The sequence below is a fragment of the Triturus cristatus genome, chromosome 4_2, assembly GCF_964204655.1.
Source record: "Triturus cristatus chromosome 4_2, aTriCri1.1, whole genome shotgun sequence".
In the NCBI taxonomy this organism is placed as follows: domain Eukaryota; kingdom Metazoa; phylum Chordata; class Amphibia; order Caudata; family Salamandridae; genus Triturus; species Triturus cristatus.
Window position 1 is genome coordinate 944,211,196 of NC_140586.1, and position 26,384 is coordinate 944,237,579.

At 50.5% G+C, this 26,384-nt stretch overlaps 1 protein-coding gene across 3 annotated transcripts in view; it reads left to right on the top strand.

The window, feature by feature from the left end:
• LOC146839023 (uncharacterized) overlaps nt 1-26,384 on the top strand; it is a 432,821-nt gene that overhangs the window by 263,747 nt on the left and 142,690 nt on the right. Inside the window, exon 1 of one of the 3 annotated variants that reach the window (XM_085603055.1) lies at nt 25,906-26,015. The exons of the other annotated variants lie outside the window; for them this stretch is intronic. The gene's annotated coding sequence lies outside the window, so the exon portion shown is untranslated. Of the gene's footprint in view, nt 1-25,905; nt 26,016-26,384 lie in introns of those variants that run through there. 3 annotated transcript variants of the gene reach the window in all.

A 26,384-nucleotide genomic window follows, 5' to 3' on the forward strand; every position in this document is an offset into this window, starting at 1 on the left:
GAGTGTACCTCAGGCAGAACAAAGGAGCAAGATGGCCGCTCACGGCAAAGAAGACGCAGAGGGAGAAGAAGCGAGAGTTCCCAGTCATAGACCATCACCACATCGATAGTGACAAACACAGTTTTCCCCACCGAACGGCACACACTCCGGCGATGTTGAGGCAGACACGGCAACACCCGCAGAGGCAGAGTCTCAGCTTGTAAAGTGGAAGGGAGCTTTGTATCTGCAACTTGATCATTAGACAAACCCTCGACACTGTAACCAGGGAGAGGACGATCCATAGTACCCCCCTGTCGCCAATTTGTATCCGCCTCAAAGGGAATGAGAGGCATGGGGGGGTCAGACAACCGCAGTAGTTCCCTGGATGGCATAGCAGCATCGATCTTCCACTCCAGTTCTCGAGTGCGTTGGCACCATGTCGCCCGCAAGTCCCCCAGGGCTAGAAGGATATCACCATAGGTCAGGTCTGCTCCCTGCTGCAGCATGCCGACTGTATGTAAAGGCGCCACCGGGACACCCTCCAGCTCGACAGCAGGCAGTGAAGCCTGCGTCAGGGACATGGCGGCCTCCGCCTCTCCGGCGAAGCAGACCGGCGCCGACACCATTTTCGCCGCCAGCCCACCTCGGAGGGGTGAGGGCGACTCCATAGGACGGAGGAACAATAGTGAGGGCAAGAGGAGTTGCTGCTCGCTATACGGGGCTCACACGATGGGAGAGCCCTCGGCTGTGTTGCAATGCGGGTGGTGGGCGCTCTCAAACGGTCACCGCTCTGACCGCTGGTAGGAGGACAAAGGAAGATTCGCCAGCCCGGACCCAATCGTACAGGAATTCTCTCCGTCGCGAAGAAGGCTCCGCCAGGCCGCCCACTCCACGTCCGGTCACATTTCCCCCGGCGCCGGTCCAGCCCCAGGTCGTCTCACCGTACGTGATAAGCGGTGTCCAGCGGTGGTGGTCGGGCCAGAATGCGTGGGCAAAGTCCAAAGTCGGCAAACTCTATGAATCCTCAACCAAAAAAGCCGGCGGGAACATCGGAGGAATGCGGGAAGTATCAGCGCATTCGTGGTTACATTTGCTCGCGCCGTAGGCAGGATTAAAGATCAGGATGTCATGTAAACAGCAGACGGGCTGCGGAGCCGGGAGCTCAGACGTCCTGTCCGTCCGCCATCTTGGCTCCTCAAGGCAACAATTTTGATAATATACACAAAAATAAATAACAATCAATCAACAAAGGCCAGAACATTAATTGAGAGCAAAAACCAACAAAATTATTTATGAAAGTACAAAATATGTTTTATTAATAATCAATTCAATAATAAGAAAATTCAATCGTACAAAACCAATCATGTCTACAGTCATACTCTCATATAATACACATTGACATTTAAAAGCAACATATAATGGAAGAACAGTTGTACAAAAACTATTTGGATATTTGTGTTGATAAACAGACAATGTGGCACATTAGTATTTCACTGTTGTATTCTACGCGCGTTTCGGCACTGGGGAAATGCCTTCATCAGGAAAAGCCACAATCAAACAACGGTGATATCTGAAAAAACAAACAATGTTTCATATAGTTGGTTCTTTCTAAATATTAATAATGAGCCGCTAAAATAGTGTGCTTAAATACTTTTTATATGTTTGCATTTAACTATAAATGGGCGGTAGACAAAGAAAGCATGATCAGTCAATGAAAAGAAAAGAAATAGTGACTATTAGTTGTGAGACAAGTAAATCTTATTAGTCTGGAAGGTATCTCAAAAAGAATTAAATAGAGCAATAGTGTGTCGTGCTCAGTGAATGATAGAAATGCCACAACCTCAAAAAGTATAAATAAAAAATACACCCAACTGAAACCTACTGTGCGTGTACTTGTGGATGCCTGATAAAAAGAAATAAAGAAGGGAAAGTAAGAAGGGTAATAGGATTATACCCTGTTTTCACGGGAGTGAATGCCCTGAACTGTCTCTTAATAGGGTAGCATAGACTCTGCTTAGAGGTGTATGCTTCATCACTGGCAAGTAAACACAGGGCCTTCTTTAGAGGTTGTCATATAACGATATAATAATATTATGTATTTCATGTATAATTATCTGTACCTTGATGTAAAGTTCATTGCATGAGGACATCTCAATGGTGAATAGTTCACGTAGAAAATAGAGGTAGATGTCGAAATGACTTGTAGTAATGTCAGGTCAATAATAAAGGATACTGCTTGAGAGGTGGCTACATGATTAATCTCTGATGAGTTATGGACAGGATTCACCATTCATTATTAAAGGCCCCTAATACTTACATCCTATGTTCTTATGTGTGTCTGTGTGGATAAAACCGGCGCACAGATGGATGTTGATCAGAAGGAAGGAGCCAGAAATAGGACGAAACTGCAAAAGAAATGAATTGAAGGCCACTCAAAGCTTCCTTCACAATGCATTTGGAATGAAGAAAACTACCTGGGTAGCTAATAAATATATTTCAATGTAAGCCAAAATAAGAGGTTGACAGAAGATATAATGGTTTTAACTAACAATTATATGTAGAAATGAGTAATTTGATGTACACTAACTGGATTCGGTCTACGAGGCACATAGTGCACTTTATGTGATTAAAATGTCCTGTAAAAATTATTTTATGTACTTTTTTAGATAATTCTACTTGCTATAGGATTTTAACTTGTTATGAACTGGGGCTCGTTGTTGATCACTGGTTTAAATTGTGCTTTTATGATCTGTATTTAAGAGCTTGAATAAAGATTTTATTGATTGATTGACTTACATGTGTGTCTCAGAGTCTCACAACTCTGTGCTACCGCTACCTGCTGCTTCGAGCTGCTGCTGAAGTGTCCCTGTCATGGCAGTGAGGAGCTCATGGTTGGTGGCACTGCTGCCTTGAATTCAGAGCTGTGCGTGTGCCTTTTAAAGACCGCCAGAGGCGCTGCTCTTACCATGACCAGACACAAAGTTACCCCAGACATGTTCCCCAAACAAACACACACAAAAGGGCGGGCAGCCTGTGTGTGGAGGTCAGGGAAGGCAGTCTGGTTGTCCTATAATTTAACCAAAATTAAACTCTGATGGGCGGCAGCAATTCCTGAATACATACAGTTACAATCAATGTCTTGCAGATATTCTAGTTTCCTTCCCAGTCCCACAGGATTTGCCACAGTAACAAATTGGAAACCTCGTCATTGAAAGAGGGCTGCCGCAATCAAAGTCTGTGGCTTGAATCTTTGGTGGATGACCTACCACTTCCACGCACAAACCTAGACTACTTTCTATGCTCAACGAGACAAGCTGGCGGCTTTATGACAACGACAGCGTTCTTTGCCCGTGATGGTCTACATGAGTATATCTCAAAAGGGCTAAAGTGTATCTTCATGCGCTTTTGGAGTTAATTATCTCTAAGGGCAGAAGTGTTCCACTGTACCAAAGTGCTAAAAACCGAGTGATGGCTAGCACACCAATGCAGCATCCGAACAGCGGTGGTCAGGGGGAAGGAGGTGCAGTTCAGTGAGCAATGATGTCTCCCTTATTGTATTGTGTCTAATTCAATGTTGCCGGACTGGGAACCTAAATCAACTCGGAAATGTTGCATTAAAGATTAGGGCCCAGATGTATCATAACGACATTTTGCGATTCTGAAATAGCAATTTTTACCGAATCGCTATCTTGGAATCGCAAAATGCAATGTATGTAGGAATTGCAAATTATTTTGCGATTCCTTAACATTACCTAATAGCGATTCTGTAAACAACGAATTGCTATTAGATAATATGACTCCATTCATTCCTAGAGGCCTAAAGGCCCATAGGAATGAATGGCTTTGCATTTGCTAATTTGTGATTACCAAATTGGTAACCGCAATTAGCGAATGCAAAACCAAGGGTGCCTGGGGCCTATGCCCCCCCCCCCCCAAAAGAAGTGTGTACATGTAAAGCACACACATGCCGCTACATGACACTTTGAAAAATGCATTTTTGTACATTTTTCACAGTTTGCACATGGTTACCATCAACTTGAAGTTGATGGTCCTTAGCGTTTCCTAAATACACAGTTCGCATTTAGGAAAGGCTTCTTGAATTTGCTATAGGGATTCGCAAATTGCGATTACCTAAATTGCAACTGCAAAGCCTTTCATACATTAGAAAAGGCCTTTTTCCGTTCACAAACGGGACGATTCTGCTAATCGCCCCGTTTGCGAATGGAAAAAGGTTTGATACATCTGGCCGTTGCTGTCTCAATTCTCCGTTTTTGGAAGACGCTGTTTGCGATTCCCAATTGGGTTGCAAATTGCGTGCCTCATCAATATTCACGAGGCAAGCGCAATTTGCGACCCCATTGGAATGGCTAGCACTCACATGGATGGTGGCCTGCTGGGGTCAGCAGACCACCATGTCTGTGACTGCTTTTTCAATAAAGCAGTTTTTTTTAACTGCATGTAGTTTTCCTTAAAAGAAAACCGGATGCATTTAAAAAAGAAAAATTAAACTTTTCAGTTTCATTTTTTAAGAGCAGGCAGTGGTTGGTCCCTGGGACCACTGCCTGCTCTTAAAAAATATTTTCGCACCCATGCACAAAGGGGAAAGTGTCCCCTGGGGACCTCTTCTCGCGAATGGTTTACCACCTACTTGAAATAGGTGGTAAATTGTGAGTGTAAGCAATGGTACATACCATTTGGACTCGCTATTACAAAGGGACGCTCTTGGCACGCCCCTTCCTAATAGCAAGTCGCAAATGTTAGTTTGCGAGTGTGTGACTCGCAAAATAGCGTTGGTACATACCACCACCAGTTTTTGCGGTCGCAAAAGGGTAGAATACCTTTTTGCAACCTTAAAAAAACTGTGGTACATCTGGCCCTAGATGTGTATCTCGACTGTCAGACTCCGCCTTTCATGACTCTTCCTCTTGTGAGTCCAACTCCTTGTAACTACATCCTTGTTCTGCTGCCTGTCCTTGCCCCCCAACTTTGGGCTCCCAGAGTGCAGTGGTGGCTGGTGAAGTTCGAGAGTGGTGGGGTTGGGCTTGGGCTTGGGCTTGGGCTTGGGCATGGGCCCGGGGGGTTGGCGGGATGTCATTTTTTTCAGGAGGTTCGTTTTATATCCTCTTTCTTATAAGGTAGAAGGTGTTGGAGAGATAGACCTATGGGTTCTGACCTCTGAGGCCTCTCTTCGGCCACGTGACTAGGAATAGATTTAAAAAAGAGGGAAAATGAGAACTAATAAGCAGTAGAAAGAAACAAGTATGAACACTGTTTTTTTAAATTGTGAAACTCCCTTTTGTGTGAGTATGAAGATGTGCTGTGTGTACAGTTTTACAAGTTTGTGTGCCTGTTGAATGAATTCTGATGAGGTGTATGGGTTAAGTGGACATCCTGGGCGATCGATTAAAAAAATATGTGCACTGGAAAAATTATTCATGTTTTACAAAACTGATAAAACTAGTTTAAAAAGTGGACATCCTGGGTCTTCATCTTTGCATCAGAATTTCGGCGCATTGTTTCAGTCCGAGCAGATATTATTATCTGCCCGTGCCTCAGCTAAAAACTGGTGATAGTTATACATAGAAAGACCTCTGTAAAGAAATGGCCATGTGCATTACTGTTGGCACTCTTTAGTAGAGAGTTCAAGTGCAGAGCAGTCGTTGAGTCTAAACTCCCCCTTCCCCGTTCTACACAGGCTCAATGCATACTCAGAGTTAGTGAGAGACACAACAGCAGTGGCGGCTCCTCCATAGGGTCGTGGGAGCGTCGCCCCATTGCTTTGTCGCAGTGCGAGAAGCAGAAACATAAAATGGTAAAACTACCATTTTATGTTTCTGCTTCTTGCACTGCGAGAAAGCAGAAGTGCCTGGTTAGGGGCGGGTGGGTGGGCGGTCCTGCTCAAGGGCAGGGGGGGAGTGGCGTTCCCACTGTTGTGGGTACTGACTGTTTGGTAGGTCAAAGGGCCGAACAAAGCAGTCATGCGCACTCCCCCTTTTTCTCTGTAGGCTGCTGCATGCAGCCTACTTAGAGAAAATGGCCTGGCTGGGGCGCTCTTCGCTGCGCCTCACCAATCACAACACTTCCAGTGCAGCGTTGTGATTGGCTTATGGTAGGTGAGGGAGGCTGCCTTTGTGAGAAGTTGGCCTGATATGTAGTGCTCACTATTCTAGTGATCACTGTGTATCATTCCAAACGACCCTTATTGATGATTGGTTGTAAGTCAACCTTTTAGACCAGCTATCCTAGTAGCGTGGATACGAGCAGTCTTAGGCTAAACTCTAGAGGGCGTGTTAAGCCAGCTGTTTACCATCACATATACCCCTTGAACACCAAGTGAAAGGACACCACACAAGTTGTTATGAAAATAAAAGGATATTTATTTATAACAAGACTACCCTGGCTCTTTATGAGTCAGGGAGCTAAGCACACTACAAAACTCTTAGGAAAATACTTCAGTTGCACAATTTACACAAATGCCCGAGGGGCACGAGAAACCATCTACACTAACAGTGAAATGCGAATGGTTAGAGTCTGGAGGTACTGATTCCGGAGTGATCCGATCAGTGGGACTAAACGAAAAAGGAACTGGACACTTGTAGAGCGAACCTGCGATGGAGCACCGAGATGCTCGAGTTACCTAGCTCGGAGGCTGCGGCTGCGTGAAGTTCGGCAAGATGTCGGGAGTCCTCGTGTAGTCTCAGGAGCCTGAAAGAAGAAGTTGCTGGCAGGCGACCAGTGACGATGTTCAGAGCGATCCAAGCCTGGATCGGTGATGAAGGAAACCTGAAAGCAGAGGGGACTCAGTTCTCAACCGCTAGCCAGCGATCGTGTGGGTACCAGGAGGGTACCGGCTGAAGTCACCTCGACCAGGTGAGTGGGTGACGTCGGACTCGGCTGTTCCTCGGACCCGGAGGCGCGGCGGCGACCAGGATGGAGGGCGAGCTGTCCCACGAAGGTGTCTGCTGTCGATGGTGCTGGGCCCAGGAGGGGGCAGCGGATCTTGGCAGTGGCAACCCAAGCGGGGGAGTCAAGATGGCATCGGGAGTGGACCAGGAGGGTCCGTGGTACTCCTCTGTTGAAGGGGAGCAAGAGCCAGTCTGGAGCAACCAGACTAGTGATGAAACAAAACGTGGTGCGTCGTGAAGAGGGCCACAAGCCGGTCGGCAAGTGGTCGGACAACGCGGTGAACAGCAAGGAGCGGAAGGGCCCCCACGCAGATCTCGTGGATGCTGGGGAGACAGACTTCGATGCTGGAGCTGCTCAGGGTTTAGGGCTTCTCAAACCCTAGGTGCACTCACTCGAGGGTCCCTCGGTGGGCGTGCTAGATAAGCGTCGTGCAGGTTCTGAAGATAGCCGGTCCCGCAGGTCTCGTCACACCTATGACTCTCAGCTGGGCTGATGAGGTAGGTAAAAGGTCAGAGATGGCAGGGTACTCGGGTCTCGTCGAGCTGGGCAGTCTTGATCCGTAGGAGAGACTTACAGCAAACCGCAAGCGCTTAGATGGTGCCTGCTGGTGCAGGGTGGCTACTCCTTAGCCACAAGGGAGAGTCTTCAGAAATAGTCAAGAGTTCCTTTCGTGGAAAGTGGTTCGTGATTCGGAGTTATCCGATTATCTGATTATCCAATTTGGGAAGGGGACTCGCTCCTACCTTTATTCTAAGAAAAGGGGCTGGCCCGTGACTAGGTTCTACCTATGGGTGGAGCCAGGAGGGGGGTGGTTACACCCCTAACCTTTGTCCGGCTTCGCGCCAGCTCAGGGGCTGGTGTGCCCCCGAAACTGGTTTGAGCCGGGCTATGCACAGTGAGCACCGGGGTGCCACTTGCAATCACCTTCCTTTCAGCCCTGCCTACCTGGGATACACAAACCCTGTCTGGGACGGTGCTAACACCGCCCTCGACAGGAAACCCTTTGTCCAAGCTCCCCTTGCTGGAAGGTCCCCCAGCAGCAGGAGGTCAGACTTGTGTCTGGTGGCAGCATCCATTTTGTGATGCTGAGGCTTGAGTCAACTTTAACCGGGGTTCAAGGTTACTTCCATGTCGTGTCCCTCTAAAAGGGGGGAATGCTAACCCCGTCACCAGGACTGGCGAGGGGTTCGTATTCCCATTCGTATGACACCTTACTCGACATGTATAGGTGAGGTGAGGCCAAAGTTAGCAATTGCATTAAAAGTAGTTGGCCCGCGTCACCATGGAACGGCTATTAGGACTTGGTTCCGCAAGCCGTCGACGGGCTCAGCTCGCGCCAGAGCACCGTCCCACATGATCCCCTGCACTCTGCCTTCAGGATTGATAAGGCCTGCTATAGGAGTGACTGATAGGAATCCATGTGTCCATTTTTAGGGTTTAGGTGTAGGAATACTACACCTACAGCAACAGGTGATTACACCACGTGGCCCCAGCTGTCGTGCAGCCAGTTGTGTCAGATTTGGGCGGCCATTCCAGGGGTGGCATAATACATGCTTCAGCCCCGGGTAGGCCCTGGGTACACCGATGCCCTGGATACCTGTGGTATGCTGAGACAGGGACTGACAAGGCGGCCCAGTTCCAATTAGTGGATGCACCTAACGTACATGTGTGTTAATTTCGAGAGAGAACAGCTAGGCTGTGGGTCTGATTGGCAGGCCCACAGCCGGAGAAAGTCGTAAACCAATGAAGCAAAAGCAAAAAATCTGGGTGATCATAGGATTGCAGACCCTACTCTCCTACAGCCTTCTCTTCTGGTCGCTTCCTGCAGGAACACACAGGAACCGATTCCGGCAGGGCTGCACTATTGCACCGGCCAGGCGGCTAGGAGCGGAGGCGGCACGGTAAGTAACTTTAATTTTATTTATTTCTATTCCCTACCCGCGCCTCCCCCCCCTCCCGCGAGCATGCTGGCCGCAGCTGGTAGTGCTTCTAAAGTATGACTGTGACGCATCCATTTTGACTTGTGCTAGAAATGTCAGTGGTCCCGTTGTTGGGACCAATTGTAGTCTTAGCAAGGGGTGAGGATCTTTACTTCTCTATTCTTAATTGCATAATTACCAATCAGAATGACATCAATCACCTCCTTCCTATCTGGACGTGATGATGTTTGCGCATGATTTCTATGCTAAACATTTTCATGGCTACAGCCAAGCCCGGCCGTTGGCTCTTATTCTGATTGTGCAGGCCTGAATGGAATGCAGGCCTGTGGTTGGACATGGTCTCGCGTCTCTTAACTGGCTCTTGGCAGCTAATTTGCGGAACCACAGGTGCCACTGTTTAATCACCTGAGATGACGGTCCGAGGTTTTAAAAAGGGTGGGAGCAGATGGTCTCCGGCTCCAGAGTAGAACACTGATGGGAGTCTGTGCACGGAGATGGGCTTTCGAGGGGAAAATACAGATTTGAGTAAGTGGAAAAAAGTGCACGTCTTAGTAATATGTACGAGCGCGCATCAGACATTATGCCACCGTAACCCGGTCTGCATAACTAGTTTTTCTTTCTTTCATTTTTAGTGAGTGTTCACTATTCCTACCATACACATGTTTAGGCCGCACGTTTAAAACCTCGCTGCTTGCACTTCTTTCCTTTCAGCATTCAAAACATCACCACATGGGACTAACTACGCTGACCGTGCTCCAGCTGTAAAGGTGAGCAGTGTAATATATCTCCTTCACGCTCCCCGTGGTGCGTTAATACATAAACACTGCCTTCATGTTCAGCGGAGTTCAGTTGTAGGTTTGGCTGTTGCCAGAGTGTTACTGCTGGAGGCACTGATTCACAATCTGCAGCATTCGGCCAGAAGGATGTGTTGTTGAAGCAACGCTCTTCATATCCTCTTTAAGGATGGCCTTCATTCCCAGGGACCATCTATCACCGATCTACAGTGTTCAGCCTGGATACAGGAGGTCACTGTCGAAGCAATGCTCTTCACATCGTCTAGGGTCGGTTCGTGTGATGTAGTACATTAGGTGTGACCTCGGATGCTACACGCGGCCATCTTGGTTTTTCTTGGTGACAAACACAGAACAAGCATTGGCATAGCCAATAGGTCTCGCCTTTGGGACCTTGTAAGTGTTTAGCCATGCAACAGTTGCATAACTAAATACTTATAAGGTCCCAAAAGCGAGACCTATTGGCTATGCCAAGCGGCCGCGAAAGTGATCGCGATGGCGATCACGATCAAAATCAAAGCGGCCGCGAAAGTGAAAGTAATCGCGGTAAAGCGCGGCGCGCGTGCCCGCGCACATGCACTGTAGCTCTGGGCTGGCCTGGTAGCACTTTTTGGAGCCCTCTCAATATGTCTCGCCAGACCAGCGCATGCGCTGGGTCAGGCGAGACCTAAAAATCGCTAAAGTGTACTGAGGGTCTGCAGTCAGATGCCAGTTGCTGAGCAACATTGACTCCGCACAATTAGATTTGCATTTGTGCCAGTACACACCAGGTGAATATATATAAATGAACTAGCGCAGTCATCCGGCAACATTGTAGATGTTACAATCACTATTAGGTGTCTGTGGACATATAAGTATTTATATAGGAAGGAGTTATTGCCACAGGTCAGTGAGTGTGCATTATTATTAGGGCTCACACTTTTGTATTTATCCATTTTGATTTTTTGCTCATTTTTTCAGTATTATTTTATTTGTGCAAGGTGTATAAATGAAACTGCAATGAGAATATGTCCACACTTATTTACTGATAAATGTATAATCACATTTGAATGACCAAAAAGGTTCAGCTATATGCAGTACAATACAGTCATCTGAAAACATTTGCATTGTATTACAGCATAAGCAGCTGTATATTGGCACTATTATGAATGTGTTGCTTTTTTTAACTCTCCTACCTGCCAAACTGTACACTTACTAACCTGGCACTTATGATTGACAGTAGTGAGAACTATCCAAACAACATATTTTCCATATTTTTCTTCATCTACAAAATAAATACAGACCGGAAAATAGATTGTTTTCTGCCTGCATTTATCAATAGAAATCAGTAAAAAAGGAAAACTGGGAGCCCTAATTCTTATATAAAAACTATAGAAGTGGACTGTGGTAACTACTTGTATTATTTTGGATTATTACTTTTCATGGACTAAGGTGAACACTTATCATTTTGGCCAGTTCTTTTTACCAACATGTCTAGCATTTGACCTCTACTTTTTTGGTGCAACCTGTTGAGCCACTTATACAGTAGGCGATGTGGCTGGGTAGTAAGTAAGTAAAAGTATTGTTTTTGATTAGTTAAAACCATTACAAAAATGCATTCTGATAAAACATTTTGGTTAAATTCCTTTCCGATCAATACTCTCTTAAAATTTTTATGTATCAAGACATGCATGAATAATATGAAAGTGCAGAGTGTCCATAGTTCGTTTTGCTCGGAGCCTCTGGAGTCTATACACAGGTTACAATACCGCAGATCCTTTGCTTAGATGCTACTTGAAGCAGGAACTTAACAAGCTTTCCATTTAGTTGTGGATCCCTTGGGTTAAAGCATGCGAGTACTGCTTGTCTCCGGGTATGTATGCCTCGTTTATTAAAGTGAGTTTTTGTGGGGCCGTCCCTTTCTTCTTTTAGTTTGATGCAGGAGCACATTATATGTTCAATGTCCTCATTCCCAACTCCGCATAGCCGGCACAAGTTCCCATGATTCTTTCTCAGTCATGGTGGAAGATGACGTATGGCTGGCAGGATCCCTAACCTGTGCTTTAGAAAGGCTTCTTTAGATTTCCTGGAGTACCCCAGTTCAAAGTATGTCTGTGACCCAAATGATTTGTAACTGCACAGAGTCATCCTTGCATGGCTCCTGTGTGCAAAGGCGGCTTTATCTTCTGTAAGAGAAAGTTTCTTAATACCCTTATTTACGACGTGCTTAAAATGCAAGTGTGTAGTTGGGAGTGCTCTTGTCGTCTGCTGTATAAAGGTTAAAAAGAAAGGGTGCGATAACACACCCCTGCTTGAGGCCTTTAGTTGTTTATATGCGCCTTGACAGGTGGGAGCCGTTGCCGATCTTGACCTGTATCCACGTGTTGGAGTGTAATTCTATTAAGAGATTCAGGAGGGATGAAGGAACCCCCCAGAGCGCCAATTTCCTCCAAAGGTTAGCTCGGTTGACGTTGTCGAACGCCGCCTTGAAATCCACAAAGCAAAAATGAAGAGTTTGTTTGGTTAAAATTGCTTTATCGATGAGTAAAGACATTGCTAAAAGATTGGTTGTTGTTCCTGTCTCTCTACAGAACCCCGTTTGGCTAGGGGGAATTATGTTTTGCTCTGTTGCCCATTCTTTTAGCTTTGTAAGTAGGTTCCCCGCAAAGTATTTTGCTTCTACATCCAATAATGCAATTAAACGGTAGTTTTTTGGTAGGGTTTTGTCCCCCGTATCTGACCAGTATTCTAGGTCTTGTTTAAAAAGAGCTGGTGGAATCCCGTTTGTCCCGGGTGCTCCTTCTTTCCTCCCTTTACATATTTGTTCCCTGATCATGACGGCATTGATTTCGATTATCTCGGCCTCGTCAGTCATCACAGTTTGAAATTGGGGTGCTGGTTGGTCGTCCTTGTTTTTTTGATTTTGTAAATATTTTTATTGAAGTTTAAACATGTAACATTACACATTTGCATCAGGTTCAGTAGAGTAGAGGTCCAGTGAAAGTGTCGTGGGACATACATGACATGGTGAAAAACAGAGAGCTCCTTTTTTCTGCGCATGACAGTATACATCACTTTGCATCGACCAGTGATATCTCGCCTATTCGGGGTCACTGAGGTCTGAGTCTGATGTATCGCTCGGGGGTTCACATATATTCCCTCTATAAGCATTCCACCCACCCCACACCCGGGACCACTTCTTGGGGCAGCCTCTGTGAATGTAGACAGTTTTTTCAACCACCATTGTGGAGTCCATGTCTCGGGACCACTGGGCGAGGGTCGGAGTTTGGCTGGAGCCCCATTTTTGGGCAATATTACGTTTTGCCAGCATAAGTCCCAGTGTTACCCAGAGTTGCGTGGTCCTGTTGTGATCCGTCTGTTCCCAGACATTAAGGAGACACCTCCGTGGCTCCGGGAGTGTTGGGATCTTGGTCACCTGGGAGAGTGTGCGCAAAATTCCCTTCCAGTACAGAGCTATGGCCGGGCATTCCCAAAGTGTATGTAAAAGTGTTCCCTCCATACCACACTGCCTCAGGCATAGCGGGGAGTCAGTTCGGTTCAGCTTAAATAGGAGTGTACGAGTGTAGTATGTGCGGTGTAGAATTTTAAGTTGGACCAGACATAGTCTAGATGAGATGCCCACCTCCCTAGGGGAGGAAAGCGCCGCCTGCCAGTCCGCTTCGTCGAATTCCCCCAGCTCGGCCTCCCATCGGTCTTTAAGGGCTGTGAATGGATCTGGCCGGTTGTTTATCAGCTTTCTGTATGTTAGGGAGGTCGCCCTCTGTGCCAGGTGCTCCGTGAGGAGCCGGTCCTCCAGAGGCGACGACTCCGGAAGCCGGGTTCCGGGCGGGACAGCTGCCTGGAGTGCGTGCCGGATTTGCATGTACCGGAACCCTTCGGTGGGGGCCAGGTCGAAATCTGCTTGCAATTGGGTAAATGTGACCACTTCCCCCTTCTGCCAAAGGTCTCCCACCCTGGAGATGCTGATTAGGTCCCATCGATGGAACCCCTTGGTCGTACGCAATACCCCCAGCTGTTTCGCCTCCCACAACGGAGTGGCTTGGGTTATTTTCCCAGCCCACCCCAGGGCTCGCTGCGCCTCGAACCACAGCCGGAGGGTGTGTGCCGTGGGGCCTGGGGGGCAGAGGCCCCTCTTGTGATTGTAGAGCGCTCCCATGACCCCCGCAGCCCCCAGCAGGTGCCGGTCCATACGATATGCCGGGTCCTCCCCTGGCGCATGCAACCACTGATTGATCACCGTAAGCTGCGACGCCCAGTAATACAGTCGCAAGTCTGGGAGGGCTATCCCACCATCGTACCACCCCATGGTGAGCTTGTGGAGTGCTATCCGCGGCGCCTTGTCCTCCCACAGTAGGCTGGTGACTTCCGCATTGACGGCGGCGAAGTAAGATGGTGGCACCGGGAAGGGGATGTTTTGGAGTATATACAAAAATCTAGGGAGAGCCATCATCTTATAGAGGGCAGCCCTCCCCAGTAGCGTCAGGGGCAGGGTGCGCCAATGTTTGACGTCGCTTCTAAACCGCTGCAGCGGCTTCGTTAGATTCTCAGCCACAAAACGGTCCCTGTCCGCTGTAATAAATATGCCCAGATATTTGAAACCGTCCGTCACCACCCGAATCTCACAACCCCGCGGGAGCCGAGGTGGGGAACCGCGGAGCATGTAGACAATGGACTTTTCCCAGTTGATCTCGTAGCCCGACACTCTCCCGTATGATGCACATATATCCAGGAGGCAGGCGATCGAGCGCGCAGGGGAGGCCAAGTATAACAGGATGTCGTCAGCATAGAGGGAGATGCGATCTTCCCACCCCATTGTCCACTTTAATCCCCGGATCACCGGGTCCTGCCTCAACCAGGCCGCCAGCGGCTCCAGCGCCAAAGCAAAGAGGAGTGGGGAAAGGGGGCAGCCCTGCCGCTTCCCCCTCCCCAACGGAAAGGGGTCTGAGATATGGCCATTGACCACCACCTGTGCAAGTGGCGCGGTATACAAAAGCTGAATCCATGCGCATATCTTGGGGCCGAGTCCCACATGACGGAGGACAGCGAAGAGGAACGGCCATTCCATCCGGTCGAACGCCATCCGCGCATCCAACGAGAGGATGGCCGCATCCTCCTCTATCGAGGTGCGGCGCTCGAGAATTCCGTGGAGCCGCCGTAGATTTAAAGCGGTGTTCCGGTGCGGCATAAATCCCGATTGGTCCGGGTGTATCAAGGCCGTAAGATAGGGCTGCAGCCTCGTCGCCAGCACCTTCGCTAGAATCTTTGCCTCCGCGTTTAGCAATAAGATTGGACGATAGGAAGCGCACTCATGCGCTGGTTTGGCAGGCTTCGGAATCGCCACTATGGTAGCTACTCTCTGATCCGGGGGGAGTATCCCGGTAGAGAGGCTGTCCTCGTACATGGCCAGTAGATGCGGGACTATGTGGGCAGCGTTGGACTTATAGAACTCCACCGGAATTCCATTCGGGCCCATCGCCTTCCCGGCACGGAGAGCGAGGATTGCTAGTGTGAGCTCTTCCACCTTCAGGTCCGCCTCTAGGGCTTCTGCGTCCGACGGGGCCAGCCGTGGCATCGCGATGTCTCGGAGAAAGGCCTCGTTCTCTGCCACCGTGGACGAGGCCTCCGGCGTATACACCTTTTGGTAGTGAGTCGCTAGGGCCTCTACGATTTGCCGCGGCTCCGACGTGTAGTCACCCGAATCTAGCCTGATCCGCGCCACCCAACGCGCCGCCCGTTCCCGCCTTTCCAGCCAGGCCAGCAGTTTGCCCGCTTTGTCACCCTGCTCGTAAACAGTATGTCGTGTAGCCGTTTGTTTGGCGCGTGCGGCTTCCCAAAGATAGGAGCGATATTCCTGCCGTGCCATGTGGGCGGTATGTGCGGTGTCATCAGTGATATACGTGGCGTGTGCGGCCTCTGCCTCTCTCACCCCCTGTTCAAGCCCAAGCACCTCTAGCTGCTGAGTCTTCTTATAGTCTGTAATCACTGAGATTGCTTGTCCTCGAAGGACTGTTTTGTACGCCTCCCATATAGTTGCAGGGCCTATCTCAGGGTCCATGTTTTCAGCAAAATAATGTTTGGTCGTCGCCTGAAGGGCCTTGCGAATTGTTGGGATTTTGAGGTATCCCGGATGAATTGGGAATATCCTGCGATTGTGCGGCATAGAAAGTGTAAACGTGATCAGTACAGGTGAGTGGTCCGAGATGCCCCTGGGCAAATGAGATATGTCGGTCATGCCCCTAAACCCCGCGGTTGAAGTGAAGATATAGTCTATACGGGAGAGGGTGTTGTGAGCCCCCGAGTGGAAGGTATATTGTCGGTCATCAGGATAGTGGGCCCTCCAGGTGTCTACTAGGCCAAGTGCCTCCGCGAATTCGCGCAACTTGGGGGTAGCGCCACCGTGGTCTCGGGAGGATGACCTGTCCAGTAGCGGGTCCATAGTCGCATTGAAATCCCCGCCCATAATAAGGTCCCCTGGCGGTAGTGTCAGCAGGAATTCCCCTAACGCCCGGAGTGTATCCTGGTGGAGTGTCGGCGGGATGTATACTGTTACTATGTTATACATTCTACCCTCCCACTGGCAGGTGAGCGCCGCAAAGCGGCCCAGGTCCTCCCTACGAGAGTCGACTAGAATCAGTGGGAAGCGCTTATTTACCAGTATGCCCACCCCACGGGACCCAGTCGTGAACTCAGAGTGTATCGCCATCTTAAAACCCCATCTGTCCAGTGCTTTCGTGGTCGAGCCTACCAGATGTGTCTCCTGTAGAAGTGCCACCGCTGGTCCCTTGCGCTTAAGATATTGTAAGACCAGCCCCCGTTTAATCTTATCTCCCAACCCGTTTACGTTCCACGATAGGACCTTAAGTGCGGGGCTGCGTTGCTGTGATTGTTCCTTCGTGGAGCCAACGGTGGCCTCGCTGACGTTGTTATGTGATTCCCTTGCCATGTAGGGTGGTGGAAAATAGCCGTCCCCGCACATCTCCCTGTGTCCCTCCAACCTTCCGGAGTTGCCAAGCTGGCCAATGTGTAGTAACCAAACCTAAAACCAAACAAAAACCAAAATTCCCAAAACTCCCCTGTCCCCCCACCCTCCTCCCTGCCTCCCTGCCCAGCGGATTTAAAACTACCCGCCACCCCAACGTAGCAGAGTGCTTAAGTCCCATAACTTTCTACTTGCGTGTGGGGGAATGGCTGCCCCATGCCCCTCGTCCGATCTCCGCACCATGTGCGTGTCCATTAAAGAAACCGGTCCACAGCATGTTGCCAAGTTTGTAGATCACGACTGCAGCGTCCCTTCATTGTCCGAGGTTACTGTGTGTATCCAGGCCCCCGTGGCCTCCGCCTCCTTTCCACCGCTGAAGTTCTCTCGTGCCATGTCGGCCCGGCCACGTAGTGCAGCGACAGTCTCCCGCGGCTCAGGGTCCTCCAGATCTGTCAGGAGAGGCAGACTGGCTTCGACGGGCGCGCCCCGCCCGGCCCGATGCCTCTGCCGGGCGCCAGCCCTCCAGCCACTCCGTGGCCTCCGTCGGCGTGGCAAAGAACCATGTGCGCCCCTCCGCCTCCACTCGCAGCTTTGCCGGGTAAAGCATCGCGTACTTCAGTTCTCGTGCGCGCAGTTCCGCTTTGACCGCGAGGAAGTCTCGGCGTTGCCGCGACACGGTCGCTGTGTAATCCGGATAGAGGGTCACAGTGGAGTCGTCAATCCGCAGCGGGGGGGCAGTACGCGCCGCCTGAAGAATAGCGTCTCTATCTCGGGAGTTAAAGATGCGGGCCAGGATCGGGCGTGGGGGGGCCCCAGGCCGTGGCCTCCCCCCAGGCACCCGGTGTGCCCTTTCGACCGAGAAAAATTTGTAAAGTCCACGCGGTTGCAGCTGCTCCGTGATAAGCTTTTCCACGAAGAGGTCCAGTGCTGGTCCCCGCTCACTCTCAGGCACCCCCACGACGCGCACGTTGTTCCGTCGTGACCGTCCCTCCTGGTCATCCAGCTTGTCCAGAAGCTGCTTTTGAACCCTTTCCAGTGATTGTATACGTTTCCTGCTATCAGTCGCGTCCTTGGTAAGGGTGGCGGTAGTCGTCTCAACCTCGGACAGTCTATTGCTGATTTTTGCGACGTCGGCCCTCAGCAGCTTCACATCTGTGGATATTGTGCCAATAGAGGTTTGCATTTGAGTCAATGTGGCCATAACATCTGCCAGGGTAATCTCTTTGGCCTTGTCAGGGGGGGGGGGAGGCAGTCCGGTCTTTCTGGTAGGCATACTTGTCAAGCCTGGCCTGCGCTCCACCACGTTGGCCCTTCCCCCCCATGGTGGCCGGCGACAGACGGTCAGCGGGGGCGGGGACCTGCCTCGGAGGTGCAAAAGTATTGCAGCAGGGCACCACAGGGCCACGTGTCTGCCCCGCTCCTGTCCCGGTCTTGCGCCGCCTCCGACCCTTCGCTGGCTCCTTACCGGGGAAGTTGGCGCGCGACTCGCTCCACCCGCGCCTGCTGTGCCAGGCCTTAGGCCCGGCCTACTTCCACTACTGCACGGCTCTCCTCGACTCCGGGAGTCGCCGGGGCTCTCCCTCTCGGGGGGCTTCGCTTCCGGAGTGTCACCTGCCCCTCGTCGCCGGCTATTCCCCGCGCTGCAGACTGCCCCAAGTCCTCAGTGGCACCGCCGCACCCAGTGGGTCGTCTCGTAGCGTCTCCTGCCGATGGCGGGGGGGGGGGAGGGGGACGACCCGGGGCGGGATCCGGCCCTCCGTCTCCGCCTGACCCTGTCGCGGTGGGACTCCGGTCTGGCCGCCCACACCGTTGGCTTTGGTCCGGCCCTCCGTGAACCGCGGCGGGTCAAGTAACCAGTAACCAGTATTCTAGGTCCCGGCGTCACCGCCGCCGACAGGCCCCGCATCCGCAGCGAGGCTGCCGGGCGGGCCAGATGCTGCGCCGCTCGCGCTTCCAGGAATCGTCGGAGTCTCGGGTGTCCAGGGCACTAGGGCGCCCCAAGTCCTTCGCGGTGCCCCTTTACCCAGTGGGCCGCCGTGCAGATTTGGTGCCACGCCAGGCCAGCGTCTCCTGCCGACGGGCTGATCGCCGTTGATGGCGGGGGGCCCGGAGGAGATCCGGCCCTCCGTCTCCTCCCGATCCCGTCGCGGCGTGCCTCCGGCCCGGCCGTCCACACCGCTGGCGCGCAGTCCGGTCCTTCGTGTAATGCGGCGGGTCAGGCAACCAGCACTCGAGGCCCCGGCATCTCCGCCGCCGACAGGCCCCGCACCCGCAGCGAGGCAGCCGGACGGGCTAGACGCCGCGCTGCTCGCGCTTTCTTCAAGTTTCGGAGCCCCGGGTGTCCAGGGGGCCAAGTCGTGGTGGTTTTGCCGGTTTACGGCCAGGATGTATGCCGGATAGCGGTGGGATCGGGCGCTGGGCTCCGGAGCCGCACTAGGTTGCGGCCATGTTCTTCGGCTGCAAGCCGTCCTTGTTAATATTAAATCCAGATACCTGATGATTGAAGTGACGTTCTAAAAAGGATGTCCAGTTGTTTTCTGTTATGTATGTTGTTAAACCACCATGTGCCGGTTGTAGGAATTTATCGTTGCCCAGAAACGAGCACTATTGTTTCCTTTGGAGTCATAATGGAGTTTGGCCCAGAGTTCATTTTCTTGTGTTTTTCTTATGTCCCATTTGAGTTTCCTAAGTTCGGCCTTGCTCTTGCGGAGCTGCTGGTGTAGGTCCGTGTCCCCCGGGTGTAACCTCAATATCCTTAATGATTTGTTTATGACTTTTTTAATGCTTTTCAAGGTTGACCTTTGTTACTCGTATCCTTCCCTGCAATTGTTGGATCGTTGAGCAGGAAGTGTCGAACAACCGATGAGTAGGAATTCGAAAACATGGCCATGAAGGTTTACCATATGTGAGTGTGATTTCCCGTGGGGCGGTTAAGCTTATTTAGTTGTTGTTTTGCTGCCAGGAGCACCTCCCTGGAGTTTGCTATGGATGACTTGGTTCTTTTAAGGCTTATTGTGTAGTATGCATGCATTCCAATTGGATTAGGGGTTGATTTATCTGGTAGTGCATAAATTGAGATGTCCTGCGGCTGGTGATCACTGTCCCCTTTGTCTCCTAGACACCTGTTATGTGTTGGAAGAATGAAAGAGACACACAGGTGTAGTCAATTGTAGAGGTTACATGGCCTGAGTGGAATGAGGCGGCCGGTGGGGAGTCATCAACAAATCTGCCATTTAGCACCCTTAGGCCGATGTTCTCCAGATCCTCTAGCAGCTCTGAGAGGCCTTTAGATGTTCTTCCGTGGGTGCTATGTGATTGAGATGGAATGTTCCAATAAAAAGACTGGGCTTGAATGTCTTCATTTGAGGTGGTACCTAATATATGTTGATTAAAGTCACCTGCCAAAAGGAAGTTTGCAGTAGTGTGTGTACTCATCAATTGATAAAGGTGTTCAATCAATGTTTTTGAGTCCTGTTTTTTCTGTTTTGGTTTTATGTATATGTCAGTTATCAATACCTCCTCCTTTTTTCCGCTAAGACTTAATTGAACCTTTGTGGTGTTTACAGCTGGGAGTAGAGGCGGTAATTCCTGTGACCTATGAATTTGTTATTTTGATATAAGTAGCCAGGCCGCCTGTTAGACGGCCATAGTTGCTTTTCCTTTGGGCGGGAGTGTGGAAACAAGTATATCCCTCAACTTGCAGAGGCTCCTCTTGACATGTTTCCTGTAATAAAATGATGTCGAAGGTTTTTAAGTAGTCAAGAAATTCAGCGTCTGTGGCCTTGTTGTTTTGCCCATTGATATTCCATGAGCATATCCTCAGGGGTAATATACCTGAATTTCCACGATGCCTCATTGCGTTTCTCTGTCACTGTGGGTGACCAGATGTATTAATGGTTCTAGTGATCCGAAGGTGGACAGGGGCAACTGCGGTGTTGGCTACTGTACTTGTTTGTATGTTTGATATCTGTTCTTTTTGTGGTGACCGTCCTCAGGCCCCCCTAAGTACAGACGAAGTTTTGTTGCTTTTGCGGGTTGTTCCTTCTCTTGCTATATCAAGTAAAGGGAATGGGTATCCTGTATTGTAAAACACAGTGGATTGTATCCCCCAGGCTTTAAAGGTATCCTTTTCTTCCAGGACTTTGTTTGCGATTTGGATGGTCCTCCAGGTGGCTTTGGTGGATTCCATTCCTTGGGTTTTGTCCAGCTTTACGAATTCTATTGAAAGAAGATCAGTAGAATGTATACCTTTTAGTGTTAGTATTGTGCCCAGGAGTTGAAGAATATTCCCTCTGTTCAAGATATCGAAGGGACCTTTCGATTCGTATTCTGGGGTGAAGATAGTAATGGCGGAGTTCCTGGTTTGGTTAATTAGAGGGTTTTTCCAAAGATTGGCCCAAAGTGAAGTTCTGTGGTGAAGTTAGTGAGTTGCTGACTCGAACCGATGAAGGTATCAGGAATTAGGGACTCTTGGTGCCTAGGGCCTGTGGATCCGTCTAAGCCACGATCTGAGTTTAAGTTTCAAGTTGCGGAGAGACCCACGTGCTCAGATGTAGCGGTCCTCGGCTCGTGGGGGGCTCCCTGGACTTCATTACAGGCTCTACTTGTGTTGCAATTTTTTTTTATTTACTTCCCCTGATGCCTTAGTTGAATCCTGAAAGATCCTGTGAGCTGGCAGCTCAATTTGCATGGTTGGTGTATTGGGATTGGTGCCCAGTAGAAGTGGCACATGTAAGGTAGAGGGTGAGGCCAACTCCTGGTTTGGACCGTGTATAATAGAGGACTCCCTCAACTCAATTGATTGTGACGTTCAGCTATTAGTGCTGTCGTACTGTTTCGATTTAGATTTTGTTTTGCTTTTGCCTTGGATGTCGGTTTGACCACTGGGTGATATCCGGGCAGCCCTCAAAGGTGGTGTTTCCGCTTGTATTACATCCTTGATTTCCATAGTGTAGGTTTCCTTTGGCTGATTGGAACTTCGCTCAACTTCGGGGACATGTGCGATAGCTAATTGTACTTGCGCTTGCTGCTGTGATGTTTTTGTTGTAAATAGAGGGTAACATTTTGTGAGGCTGGGAGATGGTATTTTATTCCGACCTTTCCTCCTGAGTTGACGATGTTGCTTTGCGTTCTGCTTTGGTGTTTGCTCCTTGGATAACGGAGGGGTCCTAGTGGACAGGCTGCTCTCGTTACAGATTGGAAGATTGTTGCTAGAGTTTGTTTGGGCAACAGGATCCCTATTTGTTGACTCAGGCACTGCTTTGTTTGAGTTTGCCCTTGATTTCTCTTGATTTGGGCCCTTTGGCAGGCCTTCTATAAGAGTAGAAACAATTGAGGGGAGTGACGATAATTTGTCGATAATAGGGCACAACTGCAGTTCAATTTTGCTTCCTGCTGAGCTCTGCTGATTAAAAGGTTTAGTTGGCCTAGTTTGTCGTCTGTTCCCTCCATGAAGAGGGCCAGAGTATCTAATAGTGTCAACCGCAGGTCCATTTTATCTGACTGGTAATGTAGTACGTCAACCGTTTGTTGCATTGTATTTAATAGGATGTCCCATGTATTCGATGCCGGTTTCCCAGTTTGAATTGATGAACCTGAGGTCATTGAAGGAGTTGGAGGACTTTTTCGTGAAATTGAGTTGTTAATCGCTGTTTCTGGGTCGTTACCTTGTTTCACACCTTGATTTATACAGGTACAGGCTGTAGGCGGAAGCTGTTTTCCAGGAGTGTCCAATGCATAGGATGTTTTTAGGTCGGCCCACTCCTGTGATCCCAGGTAGGAGAGGGGGTCCTGCCCACCTCCCCTGGAAACCGGGGAGTCCAATGAAGTTTCAGAAGACTCATATATATATCGTGGTCGCCCCCTGTTTCTGCTTCTAAAGAAGATTGGGCTGATTTGATGGCCTCTCGATGTTGTCACAGATCGTCAGGGGTTTTGTGGAGTTCTTTCTGAGGCAAGACTTTGGAGTGGTGCTTGGGTTCGGGAGAATAATTCTATTTGTGTTCAATTGAGTCCTACAGCCCTAAGTTTATAGACTCTTGTGAGTTTTGTACTTCCTTCTGCTTTTTGGGGTTGGCTGAGGCTGTTATAGCGTTACAGGTTGGGGAAGGGGTCAGCAAGGATCGATGAATGACGTACTCTTCAGCTCGTGTTTCCACCTCCACCACCCCCTCTTGAGTCAGATGGGCTGTTAGTTTTATGTTTCCAGATTATTTCTGGTGTTAGGGGAGGGACCACCGATTGGGCCACGAGAATTCCCACTGTAGCTTGTTCTGTGACTGGTGTGGTCGGTGGTTGTGGGGAGAAAAGGGGGAGGAGTGGATCTTGAAAGCCCAGAATTTTCCCACTGGAAGAGAATATGGATGATGCTGGGTCCTTTAGAAATTGAAATTTTGGCTTGGTATAAGTGAGGTCGGTGACTTCCAGGGTTCTGTGCTAGGTTGCTGGGGACTTCTACTTCCTCCCCTTCTTCAGTGGCCGTTACCAAAGTTGTTGTGCTTGGTTTTGTTTTTCTGTTTTGTTTGGTTTTGCGCACAGTGACCACGAGCTGCCTCCTTTTCCTGCCCAACCTCATGGTTGAAATAGTTGAAATACTCTTGGTCCTCTGAAGAAGCCCTGCTGTCCGCCCTGCTTTCTCACGCTTGCCCCTTTGCGTTGCGTTGTGTTGCTAGAGAGCCCTTTTGAAGCAGGTCAGGGCAGGTCTGACAGGTTGTCAGCTGCCGATGGAATGGAAGGGCAGTTAATCAGTTCAATTCAATTCGGTCTGGTCTTCGAAATTGTGTTTGTTTGCTTTTTCAAGGCTGTTTATCCTGTCACCATTAGCTTCAGTAGCTCTTGCTGCTCCTTCTGCTACTGCCAGGACGATGCTAGGACGATGGGCGGAGAGGGCAGAAGGCGAGGGGTGAAGCCTGCTCTCACACGCCTCCACTCCAACCACCCGCCTGCTTGCTATGGGGGCTGTGGGGCGTAGTGGAGAGCAGCAGGGCAGCAAGAGTAGCAAGGCAGCAAGGTGGGAGAGACCGACAGCTGGTACCTGGAGAGTGCTGGAAGCTGTGGAGGACCTCCCCAGCGGTAGATGCAAGGTCAGGCAAGGTTATGCAGACCACTCCACAATGCCCCGCTGCCGCTTCAACCGCCTTACCGCAGTCGTGCCGTCTCTCTCCACAATTTTTAGGCTGGTGACGGCTGGTGATCAGCTGGCGTCCCGCGGATCGGCTGATGGTCTACTGGCGTCCTGCCTCACCCCAGCCTGAAAAACCTCGTCAGCACCAGCCGATGTCAAGCCATGGCAAGGATTAGTGACAGGGGAGTTTTGCAGATCGGTCTGTGGTCCGTGATCCGCAGTTCCCCGGCGAGGTCCGCGGGGAGCTGCAGGGAGATCTTGGAGGTCTTAGGCACCCCCAGCCCCCAACTAGAACTGGAAATGGAACTAGCGGAGCCTCCATGTCTCACTCGCGGGAACTTTCACCACGCCGTGAGCAGGGGGAGCGCTGGGGCACAAAGCGCGGGGTGATAAGTTGCAAGGTCGGTGGCAGGGCTGGCGGGAGCCACTGGAAGCCACTGGCAGCTGGCAGTTGTACAGCCTCACAGCGTCCTCCTCCCTGCTCGCCGCTACAGCTCGATACTGCCGATAGCCGAGGATCAGCACGAAGAACCGGCTGGGCATTTTCCTAGCGTACATGAAGTTTCTGAAAGAAGGGTTATGCTTGCCACAAAGACAGATTGCGTTCTTAAAACAACCCCCCCAAACCCTCTTCAGGTTGTTCGGGCTCACTCTCTACGCTTGCTCGCCACAGTGCAGTACCACAATTATTTTACGCCCCACCACTTTCAAATGTCACCAGCCGCCACTGCACAACAGTGCATCTCTGTAGGCCCAGAACACTAATATTACACCACTAGTGTTTTGCCTCAGGATGACTGTGGATTTAATGCACTGTAAGAGAGCCATACAGCAGGTCTCCTAGACTATATATGGAAAAAGAAAGCAGCTTTCATCGGGGCAAAAGAGGCCCTTTTAGGCACGCTGCTACCCTTTCATTGCCAATGTAGCATCACTCCTTAGCTACCACAGCTGAAATCCCGAGATCAGAATGGACATGGTTTGGATTCCCCCCACACCCTAGAAATAAGGAACGATGCACACTAATGTAGAACACTAACTGCCGTAAAGCTGTTTCTTCCACCAAATAGCGCAAACGCTTAAACTTTGCAGTGTGTGTCTGAGCCCTCTCCCCACCCCGACTTCCTTCCATGCGACGACAAAGCCACAGACTGGCCTATATAAAGTTTAAAATTGCCCACCTGGGCCTTACCTTGTGAACTACCCTGCTCCGTACAGCAACCTGCAGTGCTGTGGCAGCGGCAAGCAACCATTGCACTAGCTGCTGCGGGCACTGCAGAAATGATGATTCAGATGACAGACTGCCTGCGATGCCTCGGCTCTAAAAGCAGTCTGTCTCGAGTAAAATGGCTGCCGCTTCCACCACTGCAGACTCACGCACGCGGGAAGCAGTCTGAAATCGAGTCTGTCTACGCAGACTTGATTCCTTGGCTTCCCGCCTGCCACACCCTTTCCCATCTCGTCACAGGCGAGTTGGGAAAGGGTGGGGTGACAAGCTCTCCACCCTCTGATTCATGTGGAGGGTTAGAGATCCCGGGCTTGTATATAAAACGCCCGGAGCTAACTACCTTCACGCCATCAGGGGGTGGAGACTGCACCTCGCAGCTAGGTCTTTGACGAGCTGATGACGCCACAGCCTTCAGGGCTTCTGTGAGGTTGTGAGCCCAGCAAACATGTAGGCTTCTTTGGGCCCGCCCGGGGAGCAAACAAGGAGAGAGCCAGTCACGTGATAATGAGTCGGGCAGACAGTGCCCCTGTCCTTCTAGCAGCATTATACATAATAAGAGTAGTAGTACTAGACTGCAATAAAGGTTTTGGTTTTATATATAAGCTGAGCACTTATTGTTGAATGGAACGGGGCAGAGCAATGTTTGCTGTCGCGCGAGCGCCTCATGCTCAAGTGTATGTCCTCAGTGCATGCGCAGTTGTTAATCCATGGCCCTCTTTTATCCGCACTCCGCAGCGGGAGGCAGTGTCTGTTCTAAGCGCATGCGCAGTTGTGAATCCACTAACTCCTGTCAACCCGCGCGCACTGCAGGAGGCAGTGTCTTTCCTCAGCGCATGCGCAGTTATTAATTCAAGGCCCTCTTTAACACCTCTCCGCTAGTTGAGGAAGTGTCTGTCCTCAGCGCATGCGCAGTTGTTAACCCACCAGGCTCTCTTGAACCCACGCTCGTAGTTCAGTCCTGGGGCTTTCTTGTGTGTGATGGAAGACAGTGTTGACGGTCCAGGTTGTGTCCTTTCTCGGAGTTGACGGTGCAGGTTGTATCCCCTCTCGGTTAGACTCTGTACTAGGGGTGGGCAGAAAACTACGCTCCGTCAGCGTAGCAGATAAAGCCAGCCACTCCTGCACACCGGCCCGGTCCCTGCTTCTGATAGCAGCCAGGCCGGAGAGAGCCTCCCTGGGCCCCGGTGGACCCCTGTCTCCAGCACCTAGACCCTCGGCTGTCTTGCAGGACGGGGGTGGCTCACGCACCCCGGGGCCCGCCGGACGGTGCAAGAGCCCCGGGCCCGGTCCCAGCTTCAGAACCCTAGCCAGGCCGGGGAGAAACTCCCTGGGCCCCGGTGGACACCCTTCCCCAGCGCATGGACCCTCGGCTGGCTTGCAGGACGGGGGGCTCCCGCTCCCTGGGACACTGGGACGGAGCACAAGCCCCGGACCCGGG